Raw genomic sequence first — 5,848 nt, 5'->3', positions numbered from 1 at the left:
CAACATGGTCTGTTTTCTTAAAACAAAAGACTTAAAACCAGAAGAGATAAAATGGTATACTCTGAAACTTTAAAACTTTATGAAGTCAAATGAGCTTAATTTTAAAACAAAACTGTTTTTCACCCCCTGGAAGTTGAACAAGGTTTCAAGCTGCTGCATAAATGTTTTGTTTCACCCTCCTTCAACTTGCTGTTCCTGGGGAAGTACTAGATTTCTTCCTTCGTCCCCAAGTTGTGGGTGGTAAGAATCATAGTCTAATCTTTCTAGAAGCCACTGGCTAAGGAAAGCCTTTCCTTTCTCTGCCGGCTATTGACCTTCCATCTGTAGGCAGTGATTCTGTGCTGTCACCTTGCAACCAGAGTTGATTTCAAAAAGGCACAGCCTCCTCCTGTCCCCCAGCCCGCTTCCTTTTGGGGCCGCTTTCCCAAAGCACGTCCCCATGGACTGTACTCCATAGAACACCAGGCACGGTTGAGCCAAACCATTGCCAATTTGTTCAATGTCCTAGAAACTAAAAGTTCTTTATATGAAAGAAAAGGGGTCAGAGTTCTTAACAGTCAAAAGTAATGGCTTATGCCCGGGGCAGGCAGATCATTTGCTATGGCCCACGACGGAGGGGCATAAAACAGAACATTGCAAAGCTTGCCAGTTCACACAGCCTCAAGTCACTAAATTCCTGCCTCCAAGGAGAAAGAACTTCTTTCCCTTTGGGAAAAAAAAAAAAACTCCAAGCCGCCATTGGCTATAAGCCTAAGTGGCTATTTGTTCCTGGACTAAAACCAGAATAGGTGGATAAGTAATATTGTGGCTTGTCTTCTTGGCCATTTTTTAAAATTGGATTTTCATTGGGGAGGAACTGCTTGGGGGTGAAAAAAACTATCCACTGTTACTGTCAAATTGCTCACAGAAGTGCATGATTGAGGGAAATTACTTTTAAAAACCAAAAACAAAAAAAGGTTGTTATTTGTAGATTGTTATTTTAAAAAAATGTAAATAACTGAATTTTCCGCAACGGTTTGGAGTCAGCTTTCAGGGTTTAATGTCTTGCTTGATGAAAAGATCGCCCCAACCCCCCTTTTAAAGGAAAATTATCGCAGGAGAATTCAGGATGTCTTAAAGCTAACATGCACCGAAAAACTCAAAAGGTAACCTAAATGTCTGATTTTAATAGCACATTTCTTTTACATAAACTGTGACGGCAACTTGCATAAACTATTTAGCACTGAAATTCTTCAAGTGTTAACTTTAATGTAAAAGTTGGTAAAAAGAAAAAAAAGATGTTTTAAAAGTAGATACTTAAAATATATCCACTTGCATCTGCATAAATTAGTAATAATGTTTTAATACTTGTGCTCTTTTGTCAATGTAATGAACTGTAAACCTTGGGCAAAAGCAAAAAGATTTAAATCTTAAATATAAATATGGATGTAGCTAGTCCTGTGTTTATCAACAAAATCCAAGTAAAAACTCAGCCCTTATTTACCCATTATTGCTGTTCGCTATCTTAAAATGCCCATTTGTAGGTTTTAAGTTGCATGTTTCCTTTCCCTGCAGCGTTAAATTGCATGCAAAAGTTATGTCAAAATTTATTTCAAATTGTGTGTGGTGGTGAGGAAACTTACTCTGTCTTTCCATTTGCAGGTAGCGCTTGGCAGTTTGGGTGAAAGTGACATTTGATGAGAACATGGTTGGGTATGTTTATCTATTTTTGCTTGTCTGGTTTTGAAACCATATTCTTGCAGTTTGCATAGGTTATTTTTGCATTGGCATTGTCATTAAAGTTTTAAGAGGTCGTCTACAGAATTACATCTCCCCATTTGGTTGGCCTGACTACTCAGTTCCTACTAAGAGATGGAAGCTGGTTGTCCCCCATTTTGGGGAGGATAGGGTAGAAGCCCCCAAAGGGCTGTTTTGCAGTGATATGGTTTGCCATCTAGAATGGCCTCTCAGTGGAGATTTCTTTTTTGCCCAAACATTGCCTCTCTTCTGGAAAAAGCTGAAGACAAGTATTCTTTTTAAAGTACATACTTTATTTGGGTGTTATTAAGGCTTTATTTTAATTTTATTTATTTATTTTACATATCCCCCCCCCCCTATTTTTTTTACACATAACTCAAAGCAGTGAACATATGACTCCTTCCTCCTATTTTCCTGACAACAAACCCTGTAAGGTGTGTTAGGCTAAGTGTGTGACTGGCCGAAAAATCAGCTGGGTTTGGCTCAGAGTCTCCCAGTCATGCTTTCATGCTTAAAGTAGGACTAGAACTCACTGTCTCCTGGCAATGTCACTCAGCTTTCTTGCCTAAGGCAGGACTAGTACTCACCATTTCCTGGTGATTGGCACAAGGTCACTCAGCAGCATTTGATGCCTAAAGTGAGACTTGTTGTGGTTAGCCAGCAGCAGGTGCGGACGGCTGAGGAGAGCGAGGACTCAGATAAGGGGCCAGGACCATTAGGGATTGGACTGCTGCCTGCAGAGATTGTGGGGGCTGGCAGCAGCAATGAGGTTCCCGACGAGCGCAGGGCTGCTTGAAGAAAACAGCTGCAGCAGCATGGGTAACTCGGGAGTAAGACTGCAAGGTAATGGCCCTTCCTTCAAGCAGATAAAAGCCAGCTGTGAAGCAAACGTTCTTTGCAGGAAGCAAAGACGTTTTGAAACTCAGTCTCGTGGACATTACAATATCTTAGGTTGGTATTTGAAGACTCTTGTGAAATATTTCTTATCTGTTATTCTTGGCAGCCTCGCACAGTTTGGGTGAGGCTGGTGCTTATCAAAGTTAATTAATTTGCATCAGCCTTTTAACCGGGGATTCATAAGAATAACTAAAAGGTTTCCGTTCCCTTTGGTTTATGTTTGTTTATTGGAAAAAGGTTTGGGTCAGAAGAAGACTAGATCTCACAGTCTCTTTTAGTGCAATGCTTTTTAGCCCGATGCTTTAAGCCAGGAGTGTTAAATCCACGGGCTGGATGCATCACACGCAGCCCATGCCCACCCCAACTCCACAAATGGGGGAAGCTTCGCAAAATGTCATGTGACGGCAACATGATGCCAGGAGTTTGACACCCGTGCCTTAACCACTAGACCAGGGGTGTCAAACTCGATTTCATTGAGGACCGCATCAGGGTTGTGTTTGCCCTGGGGAAGGGGGGGCATGGCTGGGGTGGGTGATGCCACTCGTGTCGGGGGGTGCCTGTGGTGGCCCAAGTACTCTACCAGCAAAAATGGGTTCCCATGCTCCATTTTCGGCTGGGATGGCCGCCTGCAACCCTCTGATTCATGATTTTTTTTCCTACCATAGACTAACATGACTCTCTTCCTACAATGAGTTCTGTATGGGTCTGAAGGTGCAAGCTACCTCTTAAACTGAAAGTGACAAGTCTCTTGAGTATGTAATGGGAACTAAAACATATCTTGGCTTCCAGATGGATGTCTTACTTTCACTGTGATTTCAGGGGCAATTTGAAAAACATGAATATTGTGTTTTGGGGGCTCTGACTGTAAATCACTAAATCATAACTGTGCCACTGTTTTATTGGTATGTTACTGTTGAACATAACCAAAACATTAAGTGATATATTTCAGTAACTTTCTCCATTTTTCCCCAAATAGGCGGAGTCTTCAAATCAAAGAAGATGACTTGGAAACAAGTTTTATAATAGAACACATTCTTATCAAATCTTGGAGATTTTCCAATCTTTTTCAACTCTATATGTACTGGACAGGACTTCAGGGCGGTTTATTTTATAGATAATGTAGTCCTTCCTATTTAGGTTATTTCCCTAAGTTTTGGTTGTAAATTTGGAAGTACTACAAATTCTGCCTAACATAAAATGACACTGCAGACTAACGCTTATGGCCTATGTAAAGTGTTTCAACAAGATTTCAACAATTTGGTGATTTGTTGCTCCATAATTACTCCGTGCACTTTCACATTTTAAAAGAATGCACTGACTTTCTAGAAATTCCTCTTTTTATGGTTAGTACTGGAACAAAGGAATGTTATTTGGATCTATTTTCATGTGCTATGATAGTACAATTCATTTGAATAAAGGTTCCTATTTTAAATAAATATGATTTTATGTTAATCATTTTGCTAGATGGAGCAACCTATGGACATTCATTTGAACTTTATTTTTAAATTATAATTCAGCCTTCATATGGATCAGGCAAAATCATTTATCACAGTATTGAAAGAAAGAACATGAAAAATAGAAAGTTTATTGTTACCAGGTAGGTAACAGAAAAAAATGGATTTAATTATAATTGCACCCTTCCTCTTTGAAATATACACAACCATTCTGGGTGGGACCGTTTAGAAGAAAGAATCCTTCTGCCAAACAGTTCTCGGTCCTTCCTAACTTCTCAGGGTTACTAGAAGCAACCGTGGTTTTTTTTTTGTTTTTTTTCACATGTAGCACTTTCCAACACTTGTGAATGAAAAAGGGGGAATTGAATACTTTCCCCCCCTTTTCATTCACAGCTGTTGGAACAAAAGGTCATAATACTAGATATATTGTTTCCATTTTTATTAGCTTTGCAATGTTTAACCCCTTGAAAAACAAATGTAGGGATTTAAAGTATCTGTTAGAATCTGCTTAAATATTCAAAGGATGTGCATATTTGTCAGGAAAGTGGCTGATCTAGTTCCTCGCTTTTAAAGGATCAGTGTTTGAAGTACACCTTCAAGTCAAATTTAAATAATTCAGTGATCAAATACTCCTCCAAAGTTTGGAGAGTAGGTGGGACCACACAATAGTGTAAATGCACAGCTCTGGGAAACACAGGTTGGCGATTCTAGTCATATGCAAGCAACATTTCCTGCTATATAATTTTTCACCTTAATTTAAAGCAAGCTAAAGTTCAGGAGAATGCTCTGACTGGAAATCAAAAGATCTTTATTTGTGGCCATTTTGGTACAGTACCTCAAGAAAGAAACATTGGCATATGAAGACAGGTACAAACCTAACATCAAAATGCTGTCAGGATATAGGTGCTAAATTATAGCGGCCAAAGATTGTACAGTAGTGGGAAACAGCCACCCAACAGCTTCACTTCACTGGGCAGCTGGAGAAAGAAAGATCGTTCAGGAATTAAGGTCTGAATTAAAAAGCAGCTTCATTCCTCTGCAGACTCCACGGACATGTCTGCATAGCTGACAAGACGAAAGTATGCCAAATATTCTAGGATATTTTTTGCCTAAGTTTAGTTCAGGAGTCTCCAAACTTGGCAACTTTAAGGCTTGTGGACTTCAACTCCCAGAATTCTCCAGCCAGCATAGCTGATGAAGAGTATATGATCATAGGGTTGGAAGGGACCTTGGAGGTCCTCTAGTCCAACCCCTGTTCAAGCCAGGGACCCTATACCAGGGCCCCCCAAACTTGGCTACTTTAAGACTTGTGGACTTCAATTGGGAGTTGAAGTCTACAAGTCTTAAAGTGGCCAAATTTGGGGACTCCTGGTCTAGTTGGTGCTGTAAGATTTTCTGGTGGTCTCCCATCCAATCTTGTTTAGGGTTCCAAGCTCAAGGGTGGGTCCTTGCGCGTCTCCAGCTAAGCTTCGCAAGGCAGACTAGTGAGCTACGAGCGCCTCCTTGTCTAGACTGGAATCCCGGGGGCGGGGTTGCATAAGACGCCTCGGCTCCCGAGGCAAAATGGCTCCTTCCATCTGGGCGCCAGTCTCCATTCCTCCGGGCGCGCTGGAATTCGACCAAAGTGAGAGAGTACGGGGCACGCCGCGTTGCGCGCGCACCCTCACCGAAGCTCCTCCAAGAAGAAGGGGCGGGACGCGAAGGGGCGGAGCGCGCTCACGCGAGCTCAGCCAAGCGAGCTCTGCGACAGGCCTTTTGTC

The 5,848-nt window shown here is 41.4% G+C and overlaps 2 long non-coding RNA genes across 2 annotated transcripts; one reads left to right on the top strand and one right to left on the bottom strand.

The window, feature by feature from the left end:
* Positions 1-1,514: 1,514 nt before the first annotated feature.
* On the bottom strand, positions 1,515-3,387 carry LOC148124885 (uncharacterized). Its single transcript, XR_015744749.1, has 2 exons — positions 3,311-3,387; positions 1,515-1,702 (listed from the first exon to the last, which is right to left on the bottom strand). It is a non-coding gene; the product is annotated as an uncharacterized LOC148124885 (long non-coding RNA).
* LOC148124884 (uncharacterized) lies at positions 3,256-4,070 on the top strand. The gene is made up of 2 exons (XR_015744748.1): positions 3,256-3,386; positions 3,611-4,070. It is a non-coding gene; the product is annotated as an uncharacterized LOC148124884 (long non-coding RNA).
* The last annotated feature ends 1,778 nt before the right edge of the window (positions 4,071-5,848 follow it).

This window comes from Pseudonaja textilis, chromosome 10 (assembly GCF_049901715.1).
Source record: "Pseudonaja textilis isolate UNSWEBS1 chromosome 10, rPseTex1.2, whole genome shotgun sequence".
NCBI classification, from domain to species: Eukaryota; Metazoa; Chordata; class Lepidosauria; order Squamata; family Elapidae; genus Pseudonaja; species Pseudonaja textilis.
The sequence above is the reverse complement of the archived record's forward strand: the minus strand, read 5'-3'. Positions and strand labels throughout refer to the sequence as shown.